Consider the following 16,786-nt stretch of genomic DNA (forward strand, 5'->3'; position numbering starts at 1 on the left):
GCGAGTGATCCGTACAGTATTAGAATGTATTGGCTTCGATGAGTCGAAGTTATTACTTTGCAAAGTCTCACAAGACTTTGGGTAATAACTTCAGAAATTAGTTTCTACTGTTAAAAACCTTTAACTGAACTCGGTTTCGGTTCCAATTGGTACCTTGGAACACAAATGTACAGAGCTTCATACTTAGTTACAGAGTCTATTATGAGAGTTGTCTGGGATTTTGATATTGATGACCCATCCTCAGTAGACTTCATCAATACTTAATCAGTAGGAGCCTGATTCTCAGGACCAACACCGATTAGCTGTTTAAAGAGGCCACTGTGCTCCTCACAGCTTACCAAGCACAGCATCATACATTTTATAGCAGTTGTGCTTGGTATTAAAGCTGAAGCCGATCCACTTGAATGGGACTGAGCTACACCTAGACCCCGGAAACTGATAAACGTGATGTCACTAGCCTAGGAAGAGGCTGTGGTACTCACTGAAATGCCATTTCCTCTTCCAATTGCTGACCAGCAGGGTTGCTGGGAGTCAGACCCCCAACTGTCAGATATTAAAGACTTATCCTAAGGATAGACCATCAGTATCTAAATCCCCCTTAAAAGCACAGGCATTGTCGGTTTCGGAGTCTATAAAAGGTGCAAATTACAGAATCCATTAAAAGCATAGCACTTAGCTGTTAAAGAGTCTGTTAACACATAGTTACCAATGGCAGCTATTACTGATGTCAAGGAACAGCCTTCTGGATCTCTCTGCATTCCAGCATTGCATTGGCTATTTGCACACGTTTGTTAAAGAGCCATAAACAAAATTACTAAGGGCTTGTTCATATCAGCATTTTGTTTTCATGCATAAATTGGCAAAAAAAAGTAGATGCTTTACCTTATCAAAACAGATAATATTGAGTTGTCCACACATATTAATCCGCTGTGCACTCAGACAGAATATGCCGTTCCTCTGAAGCCTTGTTTGGGCATATAATATACAGACTGTGATTCCCGCTGGTAGTGCAGCTGGAATGCTGACGGTGATGAAAAGCAATGTCCAAAGGACAGTGTCTTTTATGGGAGCCTAAATGGGTTTAAAGTCATAAGTACAAAATTTACTAAAATATTTTCATTAAAAATCTTGAACCTATAACTATGCCATATTTTCACATTATAAGAGTTTATTAAAGACCATGGTTAGTACATGATAACCAAGCTTTGCTGTCATAAGCGACTTAGTAGTCAGTATAGAATATACTGTACTAAGTACAGTAGTTGCTATTTGGAGGACTTTCCGTGTAAACCCCAGTAGCTCGTGACAATTATGAACTCCTGAGAACTGGTTGCCACCACTTGCAGAGCTGTCTAGGGGAGTGAGAAGGCAAGGTCTTCTCTACAAACTGCACTGCTCTACAATATATGGTAATGATATGATCCTATCTATGATATGCCATCTTGGCTGAGCAGCCTGATAGGAAAACTCACCAATTTTGATATATGCAAGTGCCAGATTGTAGTGTGTATGTTACGCTGAGCGCTCCGGGTCCCCTGCTGGCCTCGGAGCGCTCACAGCGTATGCCCCCAGGCAGCACTCCAGTGTCTCGGCGTGTGCGTCCTCGCTCTCTAGGGCGCGCGCGCGCCGGGACTCTTAGATTCAAAGGGCCAGTGCACCAGTGATTGGTGCCTGGTCCAAAGGGGTTATTAAGGGTTAAGGTTTGTGAGAGGCAGTGCTGACTTAATTAGGCTGCACCTGTGCACTGCCCATTTATACCTTCATCTCCCACAGCTTCCTGCCGGATCTTTGTGCATTGTGCCTCAGAGAAAGTGTTCCACTGTGTTAGTTTGCCTTGCCTGTTGCCGAACCTGTTGCTACCGTCTACTCGCCTTAGAACCTTGCCGCCTGCCCTGACCTCTGCTACGTCCGACTACGCTCTTGCCTTCTCCCTGTGTACCACGCCTTATCAGCTGCCAGAGAGGTCGAGTTGTTACTAGGGGACACGACCTGGTAGTTACCGCAGCAAATCCATCCCGCCTTGCGGCTGGCTCTGGTGAAGACCAGTAACTGCTTAGAACCGGTCCTTTAGTACAACCCGCGCCATCGCCTCTCTGGTCCAGAGGATCCACTACCTGTCCTGCCGGTACGTGACAGTGTAGAGGCCCCAACCCCTTACTGCCCTTGGCAGCTGTGCAAGTAAAGGCAACCAGTCCTGCTCACATTCTAGGACAGGTTAACTGCAGCCATTTTAAATTAATCCTGGAGAATCCCGTTACTACAGCCTAGTAGAGGATAGCAGATGATCTAAAAAAATGGGCCATTAAACTAAGTTAAAGCTTTGGGTGCACAGGAAATGTATCATTCTGGTATGCAAATTTTCTGGTGTACAAACTTTGCAAAATTTGGAGCAAGTGCTATTTTGTGGCAAAATTTGCAATTGTTTTAGTTTTCTCTGTTGTCTTCCCCCCCCCCCCCCCCCCCCCACCACCATGCCACTTTAACAAAAAGTTGGTGAGGTGTGGCGGGTGGGAGGAGATCCCCTGAGCAGAGTCTCTGAAGCCAGATCCATTTAACAATATGTGCAGAGAAAATTGGTGAACAGTTCACCAGGAATCTACACTAGCTCACTTGCTAGCATAGATATATTTTTCAGGTGCTCTGAACATCTGGAAGATGCACCAAAATTATCACTTAATAATTCTGCTACATAATAAGAAACACCAGCCTTAAAAGGGTTGAGCAGGCAGTATATATTGATGACCAATCCTCAGGATAGGTAATCAATATTAGTCTCCTGCCAATCAGCTGTTTGAAGAGGAGGAGGCACTCCATACGAGCCCTGCTTACTCTTCATTACACTGTGCATCGTCTACCTTGCAACTGCGGCATAGGGCAATTACAAGAACTTGTTCCATTCAAGTGAATGGAGCAAGTACTTGTAATTGCACTGCGCCGCTGAGACTTCCGAGACGACAGCAGTGTAATGAAGAGGAAGTAGCTCTTGAATGAAGCGCCACCTCTTCAAACAGCTGATAGGTGGGGCCACTGGGTGTCAGAACCCCGCCGATCAAATATTGCTGACCTATCCTAAAGATAGGTCATCAATATAGACTGCCTGCGCAACCCCTCTAATACATCCCCCCCCCCCCCTCCCCCATGCGGCTAGCCAAAAGCTAAAATTTCACTTCAACATATAATAAAATCAGTTTTTGACGGAGTTTCTCTTTTAGAAATGCTATTTTTGCAAGTAGCCTGTATGTGGTAATCATACTGATTCGGGATTCGACAGATGCCTCAATGACAACTAATGAATGATCTTAGAGACATATGCCCATCTTTGAAACCTATGAGATATGAGAAAGTAAAGCAAATGTATAAATTACACTTGAATGTTGATTAATATAACAGGGGGTTTATGGAGATCCGGCCACTACCTGGCAAATATTTTGGGCTTCGGCCAGACAAAAATCATTGTGTGCATGATGTGATATAAGGAAGGGTCAAAGAAAGGCAGTGGGGTTTGCTGCTGTGGAGACCTTTGTTTTCTAAATTTGATTCACCTTTTATTTATTACCTATTAGATTATTTTTTTCAAACTGGACAGCAACTTACCTCATTTCTTGTATAGACAATAGGTGTGTAAATAACTCCGATCACTGTAACAACCACAAGCCCCATTAGAAATCTGATTGCATCTCTGTGCAGTTTAAAGTTAACTGGTTTGGGGTAGAGGATAGACCTCACAAGGTCACCTTTTGCTGTATTGAATCCTAAAATAATATAAAAAAGAATTGTATTAAATAGAGAAATTTTAAAAGGTTTAACACATTCATATTTTGTAAGGCTATACTGCTTAACAGTTGCACTGATAGCAACCAACACTTGAGGTTTATACCATGGGTCTTTTGGCACCAGAAATTACCATAGTCACTTGTACCAGTTTTCTTCACCTTTTCTAATGCCCCAGAGACAGTATATTTGGGCCACTTGTGATGTCTTTGCAGTATATGGCAATAATCCCAGTCCCCCCACACACATACTCAAACTATTGGCTGATTGTTGCTACCACAAAGGGACAATATGCAGAGTAATTTTCAGCATAGTTTGACAAGAATAGGACATTAGTACAGACCTGTCCCTTCTGGTGGCAACATACAGTCAGATTTGTACAATAAAAACATATTGTAGCTGGATAAGGCCATATTCCTCCAGATCCCAATTGACTACAATGGGATTTAATGGGGATCCAACCATTTTCTGGCTTAAATGAAGGCTTTTGGTCAGACAAAAAGTATTGCATGTATGACTTTTTGTCGTCCGAAAGCCGTCATTTCTGCCAAAAAGTGTCCGGATCCCCGTTGGATCTCATTATAGTCGTGAACTCCAGCAGGCTGTTCCTCTGTTGGAACAGCCTGCCAGCCTTACTGGTATTGGAAATGAAATACATATAACAAATGCATATTACTGTAAATGCAGTAGTGAAGAAATGGTAATAAAAATAGAAATGCATACAGTATATCAAATGCATATTACAAAAAATGTGTAACATCCCAGAGTATGTTACCAAACTCTTTATCCCCGCTACAACATGTTTGGTGTATGTAAATTGTCATCTTGTGTAATTATATTGTCATTAGTGTCATTGTATGCATTTCTCGGCCTGTTTCATATATTATGCTGTAAGTTCCCTGTACACCAGCAGGTGGCAGCAATGTGTGATCAGGAACATAGCCAGTTTAGTATTGCTAGACTGGAATAGTTCATTCCAGTTTTACCTCCCCCTCTATGGGCAGGAGAAGGAAGTTAAGTTAGTGTACCAGCCACCCCGGCTAGGGGAAGGCTGTGTTAGTAGGAGCTCCCAGAAAATAGGGATCCCAGACCAGGACCTTGTCTCGGTTGAGACCAGAGAACTTCCCAGCCTAAGCCTTCAGCCTCAGCTGGTTGACAAACAAGCAGCCACCTCCAGCCTCCAGGAAGAAGCATTCCCTGTGAGTTAAGCTGTGAGTACATATCCAGAGTCCAGGAGAAGCCATATTCCTCCTCAGTTAGTCAGGCCCATTACAAGTAGAAGACAGACAGAGCAGAAGATAAATACCTGCCAGATTCTCCAGGCACATAGTATAGCTGCAGAAGAGATATTGATTCCTGCCATACATTGCCAATACCTGCTGGGACCTAAAAGACTACTGCTGTAACTCATGTGGATTAATGCTGCTATTCAGTAAAGACAAGTTGGATTATATCTCGAGTCTGGATCTCATTTACTGCTACCAAAGTTCCTCAAATACTCCTATTAACAACACTCATTTTATTGCAACTGAGCCAGGATCCAGGAGTCCAGCTGTACCAAAGTAGGAGACACCGTTGACACCATACCTACTACACAGAGACATTATCCCCCTCTGGCATTCCTTACCTGGTACGTGAGTTATGACATCTTAAAGGACCCTGCAACAGTACCCTGCGCACATTGCAATTGGCGTCACAAACAACTCATAGACTTATACACATCTATCTTGACCCACAGCATATTTGGCCACCGTACTAGTGTTCTTGCTCTGTTGCAAATGCAGCATTAAAGAATGTGTCTTGTGTATTTTATAGGTTATGTCATACATTAAAGTTGGTTTAAACAAATAGTGTGTTTGCTTTCTGTTTGGAGGTTAGGAAAAAAAAAAGAATACTTCATCTATTGAACCACATGGAATTCCTATTGTGTAAAATGTGACCCTGAAATACCACAATATTGTGCATGCTTGACAAAGGGGATGGCCCCCCCAAAACTAGAGATGAACAAATTTTTCACAAATCTGAGTCACCGGTTCGCCTTTTTTTTTTAAATGTGGTTTGTTTCCGAATAAATTCTCTGCGAATTACGTTAAAAAAAACGGCAAATTCCTGGCTACACAGAGCTTTCATAGTGGTGTAGAACACTGTTCCATGCAGTAACACGCATATGGAGTCTGCTTTGGTAGTGAAATAATACTGTGAGTCAGTATGACATGCAGATGACGGGCGTCACACTTAGAATCACTGCACACTTCACTTATTCGGGCAGTCATGGGGCCAAAACTGACCACATAACTCAAGTATGAACTCAGCCTTACAGGACGATGTTAGCACCAAGAAGAAGCGTGCTCCTTAGACACTGCTGTCAGCTGATTCCACATAGATGTCTACAGAACCGGCTCTATTAAACGCTTATGCAAGTAGAGCCCCCCGACAGAGTGTTGAGGTTGTCAGCAGTAAGTGTGTGTGGACGTCACTGATAATTTTGCCCTTCCTCTGATCCATCAGAACAATAAATCACAAAAAACGGATCCTGTCTGTGGAGCATCCACCTTCACTCGGTCAGCATTTGGTCAGTAATCCATCAGTATTGCTAATGCCCCCAAAAAAGGAGTGAATCCAAAACAGAGATGACGGGTGAACAGAAAATTTGCATGTCTTCTGTGTTTTGTACCCACTCCTGCTTTTGGCTACCAAATCACAAGCCAATTCTGATGGGACTATACAGGTCTTACAACTGCTACACAGGATCCGTTGTGCGTCTCATTTTACCTTCCATATGACAGATCAGAGGAAGGGTCAAATGAATGATGCTGTCAGCCAAGCAAAAAAGACTAAATAGTGGCCCAGCAATGAAGTAGGGAGGGTGGTAACAGCATGAGAAGTCCACAGAGTGGCCCTATGACATAGTGGTGAGATGTAAGCAGCATGAGGAGACCACAGAGTGGCCCAATGACAGAGTCTGGAGATGGCGGCGGCATTAGGCCACAGAGTGGCAAAATTACAGAGAGTGGAGGTGGCAGCAGCATCAGGAGGCCACAGACTGGCACAATGACAGTGTGGAGGTGGCAGCAGCATCAGAAGACCACAGAGTTGCAAGGTGACATAGTGTGGAGGTGGCAGCAGCATCAAAAGACCAGATTGGCTAGGTTACATAGTGTGGAGGTGGAAGCAGCATGCGGAGACCACAGAGTGGCAGGTGACATAATGTGGATGTGACAGAATCATGAGGAGACAACAGAGTGTCAAGGTGACAAAGTGTGGAGGTGGCAGCAGCATCAAGATGCCACTAAGTGGCAAGGTGACATAGTGTGGAGGTGGCAGCAGCATCAGAAGACCACAGAGTGGCAAGGTGACATAGTGTGGAGGTGGCAGTAGCACAAAGAGTGGACAGAGTGGCAAGGTGACAGTGTGAAAGTGGTAGCAGCATGATGAGACCACAGAGTGGCAAGATGACAGTGTGGAGGTGGCAGCAGCATCCGGAGGCCATATAGTGGCAAGGTGACATACTGTGGAGGTGACAGCAGCATGAGGAGACCACAGAGTGACCAGAGTGGGCGAGGTGGATGGCAATAACAGTACCCGCTAACGATTGTGGGTGTAAGAAGGAGCACTTGGCATCAGATGTGTGGCATCAGGCGGGTGGCAGCATTAGAATAGTAGCTGAGGCAGGTAGCCAGAGGAAACTGGTTTCTTTTGTCAAAGTGTTGGTGTGGCACCATGGATGATCTAGTCTGATGCATCAGGTATAGAAATAGAGGTGGTGCGGAAAGGAAGACAGAAGAGGAGCCCTTCGCACCCGTTAAAAAGAAAGAGAAAACACGAACTAGCCGCCAAATCCCTTAGTTACTGGACGTGATGAGGTTTATAATTGGTTCTTATTTGTATGTAGGAAATAAAAAGACCTTCACCTAGGTCTAGTAAAAGAGCCAAGAGTTTAAGAATAGCAACACAACCCTATAGTGGTGATGTTGGCAAATGATAATTATAAAATGAAAATAATAAAATCAAATGCACTCACTTCACAGGGGGGGGGGGGGGGAGCAGTCACTAGGATAAACTCAAAACACCTGGGACTACTTTCTCCCCCGGCCAGGATCACATGTAGAAATGCAAATAATTGAACGCCGCCTACACAAGTGGCTTCTGGTCAATCATTTTAATAATACGTGGCTCAACGTATTATTAAAATGATTGACCAGAAGCCACTTGTGTAGGCGGCGTTCAATTATTTACATTTCTACATGCGATCCTGGCCGGGGGGAAAAGTAGTCCCAGGTGTTTTGAGTTTATCCTGGTGACTGCCCCCCCTGTGAAGTGAGTGCATTTGATTTTATTATTTTCATTTTTATAATTATCATTTGCCAACATCACCACTATAGGGTTGTGTTGCTATTCTTAAACTCCTGGCTCTTTTACTAATCCTAGGTGAAGGTCTTTTTATTTCCTACATACAAATAAGAACCAATTATAATCCTTATCACGTCCAGTGACTAAGGGATTTGGCGCCTAGTACGTGTTTTCTCTTTCTTTTTAACGGGTGCAAAGGGCTCCTCTTCTTTCTTCCTTTCCGCACCACCTCTATTTCTCCACAGTGGGCAAGGGTACCCCTTGACCCACCGAAACACTTGTGCGGCCTGTCCTGATCCATAGCTGTAGACGAGCATAACTCCTATATACACTACTCTTCAGAGAACTCACCTCCACCCCTTGGCGCCTCTGTTAGCCTCTACTTCAGGTACTCTTTTCGTGTTACCTGGTCCGCCCTTAGGACCAGAGAACTCTAAATGTACCATAATCCTCTCTTTTTTATATTCCTATATTTGCATCAGGTATAGGTCAGTGAAAATACTGGCTGATCCACTCCTGATTCATCTTGAAAAAATTTCAGTTTCTCCACATTTTGGGTGGACAGACGAGTTCTTCTTGGGGTAGCTATGGCCCCCTCCACACTAAACACCCGCTCTGATGCCACACTACTTGCATTTCGCTACACATTGCTTGTGCTCCAATGCCCACCTCCTCAAGTTCAGCCCACACAGGACTCATGTGGCCGTGATATCTAAGCACTACGTCTCCAGTCCCCTAACCAGTCAGATTTATCAGCATCTGTTTCAGGATATGAAGCAGTGGAATGACGTTGTTTATCCCGTAGTCCTGGTGAGTGACAAATAACGTGGCCTCCTTAAAGGGCCTGAGCAATCGGTAGGTGTCACGCTTGAGCTGCCACTGGCTGACATCAAAGAAACACAGGGGATAAACCTGTCCACTTGGATCATTAAGGAACTGTTTATAGCCTTTCTCTGTTCATACAGTCGGTCCAACATATGGAGGGTGGAATTCCAACGGGTGGAAACATCGCATATCAGCCTATGTTGGGGGATGCCATTCTGCCAGTGTAGCTCAAGATGGGTGTGCTTTGTGGTGTATGAGTGGCTGAAGTGCATGCAAAGTTTCCTGGCCATTGTTAGGATGTTTTGCAGATGGGTGGAAGACTCCAGGAACCGCTTGACAACCATATTGAACACGTGTGCAATGCAGGGCGCATGACTCATCCCTCATTAACGCAGCACCGACACTATGTTCTTCCCGTTGTCGGTCACCATGGTTCTGATTTCGAGTTGTCGCGGAGAAGGCCAGGATTTGATTTCTTAATGAAGGACAAGGAGCAGTTTCTCCCCTATGTGACTCAGTTTGCGCAGGCAAACAAGGTGCAGAACAGCGTGACACCGCCGTGCCCTGCACATGTGGTATGCTGGGGGGGGGGGGGCACTGTGAATTGTACCTGCAGTGAAGGCTTAGTACACGGTAAAGGATAAGGAGGCAGAGGAGGACATTGTCGCTGGACCAAAGAAGTGAGAACATAGAGGAGGAAGAGGCGTCACTGGGCCAAGTTGCTGGTGTGGCTGTGCTGTAACCACTTTTACAGGCTCAAGGACTGGCCCACCTTCTGTTCTACATGTGTGTTCAGGGCTGGTACTGCCTTTTTCGCAAAGAATTGACCGCTTGGGACTCTCCACCTCAGCTCGGCACAAGCCATCAGTTCTCTGAAAGGTGCAGAGTCCACCACTTGGAAAGGGAGGGACTGCAGCACCAGCAATCTGGACAGGAGCACGTTCAGCTTCTGCGCTGTTGGATGAGTGCACGTATACTGTTGTCTCTTGGAAATAGCTTCGGTGATCGATTGCTGACGGAATGACTGACGAGGAGTAGGAGAGCGAAGAGCAGGAGCATCAGGAACTGTAGATGATGGGAAGGACAGACAGTCCCCTTAGGCTAAGGTGGTGGAGCCTTGACTGCCTGAAATCAGGCAAGCTGCCATCCTCTTCTCCCAATGATGATGAAAGCAACTGAAACATGTGGAAGGCCAGGTTATGGACTGCCATACGCAAGACCTATACTGAAGTTCTACGTCTTACCTACACTTTGGAACTTATTGGACAGTTAAGTAGTGATTGATCACCGCTTTACATTGATCATAATAACATTTATTTCAACCTTGTAACATCACTTTGTATACTGGTCCCCTGATGATTTTGGCGCAAGCCAAGGAAACGCATCGGGACTTTTTTTTTTACAGCTGTTTATATTTTCCTCCTTTCCCTTTCCTTATATATCTTGATGAAGCTGGGCAATCACTGTTCTGTGTGGAGTAGGGAAAGATAGGGACATTGAGTGAGAGGGGTTAGAGGCTAATTTTGGAGGGAGATATAGGGCCATAGACCCAGTACCTAGTCTCTCTGATACCTATTTTCTTTTTAATATACCCCGGTGTTCTCTAGTTGTATCCTTGTGACATATCATATATTGTGGTATGATTGTCACAGTCGGCATTCTCCCATGTATACCTGGTTTAATGTGTATTAGTGGCAAAACAAAAATATATTTGCCGGTCAGTGGTGCAGTTAATGGTTATATGTTTTAAAGCCTTTTGTGGCATGTATTAGTGGAAAAAGAAAAACCATATATGCCGTTAAGTGGGGCAGTTATCTGTTCTAAAGCCTTTTGTGGTATGTATTAGTGGAAAAAGCAAAAATATATTTGCCGTCAGCATTGCAGTTATATGTTCAAAAGCCCTTTTTGGCGTGTATTATTGGCACAAAAAAGTATTTGCCGTTGTGTGGTGAAGTGAGACAATTACAGCCCTTTTTGGAGTGTATTAGTGGTAAAAAAAAGGGCTTATTATCCGTTGTGTGCTGAAGTGAGAAAATTCATTTTTGGAGTGTTTCAATATCCTTTTTATTTATTTGATCTAACAGTATGTCAGACAGAGAAGTGCAAGGTACTGCACAGGGGAGTGGCAGAGGCCTAAATGTTTCTTGCGCAAGCAGAGGTTGCAGCAAAGTAAGGGGGCGTGACAGCAGGGGTCACAGTGAGAGGCTAGTGTCATCTAGCGGTCGTGTCTTGAACAGCGACCCAGCGGTTCTTGAATGGCTGACTCAGTCATCCACTTTGTCCCAAGTGATATCAGACACCCCCAGCCAAGAGTCGGTGGATTCCTCTGACACGACAGTTGAGATGGCCGTGAGCAGGCCCTGTGCCCAAACCTGTCCTGAATCCTTTTCTGTCATTTTCAGTTCCCTCAGTATTATTTGCCTTAGGCTCGGCTCCACTTTTCAGTGAGGACGAGCTACTAGATGACAGTCAGCAACTACTACCCAGCCAAGATTTGGAGGAGACATCCGCTGTTTCCTCCGGTAGGCGGGCAAGTAATGATGAGCAGAGTGGCATGGGAGTTGGTGTTGCGAGCGGTCAGGCTCCTGACCCAGAGATGGTTGAGGAGGACATCAGTGACATGCAGACAGTACTCGGTGATGATGATGTAGCTGATCGCACTTGGGAGCCAGGTGACGAAGGGGCATTATCATCATCGGGAGAAAAGGTTGGCAGCTTGCCCATGAAGCAGCAGTGGAGCCAGCAAGTCACTAGCGTGGATGGGAGTCAGCAAGGTGGCAGCAGTGGGAGGTCGGGAGCCAAACATGCTTGGAGTACACCACACGCTACCTGCCCGGGAAGTAGCAGTGCACGGGTCTATGGAAGCAGTGGTGGTAGCAGTCAGTCAGTGCGTAGTGTTGGGGGTAAAATCACCTACTGTGTCAACATCTGTGTCAACATCTGGAGCGTCATCATAAAGTGGCCTGGGAGAATTGTGGCTCTGATGTGGTGGTCCAGCCTGCAGCAGCAACCGCTGCATCACCCAGTGGCACGCAGACTATTTCAGGCAGTCAAGGCTCCACCACTTCCGCCTAAGGGAGCTGTCTGTCCTTCCCATCATCTGCTGGTCCTGATGTTCCTGCTCTTCTCCCTTCTACTCCTCGTCATTCCGTCAGCAATCTATCACCGAAGCGATTGCCAAGAGACAACAGTATGCGTGCATTCATCCAACGCCGCAGAAGCCGAACATGCTCCTGTCCAAGTTGCTGGTGCTGCAGTCCCTCCCTTTCCAAGTGGTGGAATCTGTACCTTTCAGAGAACTGATGGCTTGTGCCGAGCCGAGGTGGAGAGTCCCAAGCTGTCATTTATTTGCAAAAAAGGCAGTACCAGTCCTGCACACACATGTTAGAACAGAAGGTGGGCCAGTACTTGAGCCTATCGGTGTCTGCCAAAGTGCTGCGTTAAGGAGGGCTGAGTCATGCGCCCTGCATTGCACATGTGTTCAAAATGGTTGTCAAGCGGTCCCTGAAGTCTTCCACCCACGTGAAAAAACATCCTAAAAATGGCCAGGAAACTTTTGACAAAGTTTGGGTGTGGCACCATGGATGATCTAAACTAATGCATCAGGCACTGATCTTGGGAAATCCTGGCTTATTCACGCCTGATTCATTTTCAAAAAGGTCAGTTTCTCCACATTTTGGGGGGACAGGCGACTTGGGGTAACTATGGCCCCCGCCACACTAAACACCTGCTTTGATGCCACACTACTAGCCGGCCAGGAAATCTTGCAGTCCAAGTATGCCACAACCTGCTGTTTCGGTTCTGCTCCAGGTCTACCTGCTGCAGCTGGTGAGTAGTTTCTTCACTATGCAGTCGTGGCCAAAAGTTTTGAGAATTACATTAATATTGAAAATTGGAAAAGTTGCTGCTTAAGTTTTTATAATAGCAATTTGCATATACTCCAGAATGTTATGAAGAGTGATCAGATGAATTGCATAGTCCTTCTTTGCCATGAAAATTAACTTAATCCCAAAAAAACCTTTCCACTGCATTTCATTGCTGTCATTAAAGGACCTGCTGAGATCATTTCAGTAATCGTCTTGTTAACTTAGGTGAGAATGTTGATGAGCACAAGGCTGGAGATCATTATGTCAGGCTGATTGGGTTAAAATGGAAGACTTGACCTGTTAAAAGGAGGGTGATGCTTGAAATCATTGTTCTTCCATTGTTAACCATGGTGACCTGCAAAGAAATGCGTGCAGCCATCATTGCGTTGCATAAAAATGGCTTCACAGGCAAGGATATTGTGGCTACTAAGATTGCACCTCAATCAACAATTTATAGGATCATCAAGAACTTCCAGGAAAGAGGTTCAATTCTTGTTAAGAGGGCTTCAGGGCGTCCAAGAAAGTCCAGCAAGTGCCAGGATCGTCTCCTAAAGATGATTCAGCTGCGGGATCGGACTGCCACCAGTGCAGAGATTGCTCAGGAATGGCAGCAGGCAGGTGTGAGCGCATCTGCGTGCACAGTAAGACGAAGACTTTTGGAAGATGGCCTGGTGTCAAGAAGGGCAGCAAAGAAGCCACTTCTCTCAAAAAAAAAAACATCAGGGACAGATTGATCTTCTGCAGAAAATATGGTGAATGGACTGCTGAGGACTGGGGCAAAGTCATATTCTTCGATGAATCCTCTTTCCGATTGTTTGGGGCATCAGGAAAAAGGCTTGTCCGGGGAAGAAAAGGTGAGCGCTACCATCAGTCCTGTGCCATGCCAACAGTAAAGCATCCTGAGACCATTCATGTGTGGGGTTGCTTCTCATGCAAGGGAGTGGGCTCACTCACAATTTTGACCCAAAACACAGCCATGAATAAAGAATGGTACCAAAACACCCTCCAACAGCAACTTCTTCCAACAATCCAACAACAGTTTGGTGAAGAACAATGCATTTTCCAGCACGATGGAGCACCGTGCCACAAGGCAAAAGTGATAACTAAGTGGCCCGGGGACCAAAACGTTGACATTTTGGGTCCATGGCCTGGAAACCCCCAGATCTTAATCCCATTGAGAGCTTGTGGTCAATCCTCAAGAGGCGGGTGGACAAACAAAAACCCACTAATTCTGACAAACTCATAGAAGTGATTATGAAAGAATGGGTTGCTATCAGTCAGGAATTGGCCCAGAAGTTGATTGAGAGCATGCCCAGTTGAATTGCAGAGGTCCCGAAAAAGAAGGGCCAACACTACAAATACTGACTCTTCGCATAAATGTCATGTAATTGTTGATAAAAGCCTTTGAAACGTATGAAGTGCGTGTAATTATATTTCACTACATCACAGAAACAACTGAAACAAAGATCTAAAAGCAGTTTAGCAGCAAACTTTGTGAAAACTAATATTTGTGTCATTCTCAAAACTTTTGGCCACGACTGTAGACTTAAGTCGCTGTTGATGGAGTTGGTACTCCTCCTGACCCTACCCCACAGCAGCCATGGCAGTGGAACATGAGCGCAGAGGGCCTTCATGAGGATGGGCTATGGCGCACATAGGCAGTGGCCAACTAACTACATAGGATGTCTCGATCGTAGTTCAGTTTGTCCTCCCTCTCAGCTGGTGTAAAAAAGGCCCCCCATTTTGGACTAGAAGCAAGGGTCTAACATGATGGAGAGCCAGTAGTCATTGCAATGTTGACATTTCGGCTGTCACTACGCAGGCATGTGACTGAGCATGCATCGGACCATTTGCGCAAGTGACTCGGAGGGATTCCCTGCCTCCATTTCCACCTAATACTGCCACCAGGGCCGGCGCCACCAGTAAGGCGACTTAGGCAGTTGCCTAGGGCGCCATTTAACAGGGGCGCCCGTTGAGGTAAAAAAAAAAAAAATGGTTATGTAGGTTCGGGCGGGCGGCCGGCGGCGTCCCTCATGCTGCGCCTCCTGAGCGGCCGGCTCAGTGCTGTGCAGCCTGCCTGCGCCTGCTGACTGTTGTGTTGTTAATGTAGCGTGGCCGAGCTCTGTTCGGTCCGGGGTACAGGAGCATTTGTTTCCTGTACCCGGCCGGACTGAAAGGAAGTGCACACTAAGTGAGCACTTCCTGTCAGTCCGGCCGGGTACAGGAAACAAAAGCTCCTGTACAGCGGATCGAACAGAGCTCGGCCACGCTCCATTAGAGGTGACAAGGGGGAGGAAATGAGAGTGACAAGGGAGGGGGGAGTAGAATGTGAGTGACAAGGGGGGGGAGTAGAATGAGAATGACAAGGGGGGAGAAGAATGAGAGTGACAAGGGAGGGGGGGAGAAGAGAGTGACAAGGGAGGGGGGGAGAAGAGAGGAAGGAGAGAGTGACAAGGGAGGGGGAGAAGAAGAGAGTGACAAGGGAGGGGGGGAGAGAGTGACAAGGGAGGGGGGGAGAAGAGAGTGACAAGGGAGGGGGGGGAAGAGAGTGACAAGGGAGGGGGGGAGAAGAGTGACAAGGAGGGGAAGAGAGTGACAGGAGGGGGGGGAGGGGGGGGAGAAGAGAGTGACAAGGGAGGGGGGGGAGAGAGAGTGACAAGGGAGGGGGGGAGAAGAGAGTGACAAGGGGGGGGGGAGAAGAGAGTGACAAGGGGGGGGAGAAGAGAGTGACAAGGGAGGGGGAAGAGAGTGACAAGGGAGGGGGGGGGGGAGAGTGACAAGGTGGGGGGGGGTGAGAGGGACAAGGGTGGGGGGGGGAAGAGAGAGTGACAAGGAGGGGGAGAAGAGGTGACAGGGGAGGGGGAGAAGAGCGTGAAAAGAGGAGGGAGGATAGAGAGTGACAAGGGAGGGAGGGGAGAGAGAGTGACAAGGGAGGGAGGGAGAAGAGACGGGACAAGGGAGTGGGGGAAGAAGAGGGAAAAGGGAGGGGGGAGGGAATGAGAGTGACAAGGGAGGGGGGAGAATGAGAGTGACAAAGGGTAGGGGGAGAATGAGAGTGACCAAGGGACAGGGGGGGTCGGGAGGGAGAATGGAGTGACAAGGGACGGGGGGGGAAGAGAGTGACAAGGGAGGGGGGGACAGAGAGTACACGTGGAGGGGGGAGGGAGAAGAGAGTGACAAGGAGGGGTGGAGAATGAGAGTGACAAGGGAGGGGGGAAGAGAGTGAAAGAGACGTTGACAAGGGAGGGGGTAGTAGAAAGAGAGTGACCAGGGAGGGGGGGAGAAGAGCTTGACAAGGGAGGGGGGGAGAAGAGAGTGACCAGGGAGGGTGGGAGAAGAGAGTGACCATGGAGGGGGGGAGAAGAGAGTGACCAGGAGGGGGAGGAAGGGGATGGAGAAGAGAGTGACCAGTGAGAGGGTGGAAGGAGTGACAAGGGAGGGGGAAGAGCGTGACAAGGGAGGGTGGGTAGAATGAGCCGTGAAAAGGAAGGGGTGGTAGAATGAGAGTGACAAGGGAGGGAGGGAGAAGAGAGTGACAAGGGAGGGAGGGAGGGAGGGAGGGAGAAGAGAGTGACAAGGGAGGGAGGGAGGGAGGTAGAAGAGAGTGACAAGGGAGGGAGGGAGGGAGGGAGGGAGGGAGAAGAGAGTGACAAGGGAGGGAGGGAGAAGAGAGTGACAAGGGAGGGAGGGAGAAGAGAGTGACAAGGGAGGGAGGGAGAGAGAGAGTGACAAGGGAGGGAGGGAGAAGAGAGTGACAAGGGAGGGAGAAGAGAGTGACAAGGGAGGGAGGGAGAAGAGAGTGACAAGGGAGGGGGGGAGAATGAGAGTGACAAGGGAGGGGGGAAGAGAGTGACAAGGGAGGGGGGAAGTAGAATGTGAGTGCCAAGGGGGGAGTAGAATGAGAGTGACAAGGGAGGTGGGAGAAGAGAGTGACAAGGGAGGGGGGGAGAAGAGAGTGACAAGGGAGGGGGGGA

At 47.1% G+C, this 16,786-nt stretch overlaps 1 pseudogene; it reads right to left on the reverse strand.

Moving 5' to 3' along the window:
* LOC122934686 overlaps nt 1-16,786 on the reverse strand; it is a 261,344-nt pseudogene that overhangs the window by 81,155 nt on the left and 163,403 nt on the right.

This window comes from Bufo gargarizans, chromosome 4, assembly GCF_014858855.1.
Source record: "Bufo gargarizans isolate SCDJY-AF-19 chromosome 4, ASM1485885v1, whole genome shotgun sequence".
Classification (NCBI taxonomy): domain Eukaryota; kingdom Metazoa; phylum Chordata; class Amphibia; order Anura; family Bufonidae; genus Bufo; species Bufo gargarizans.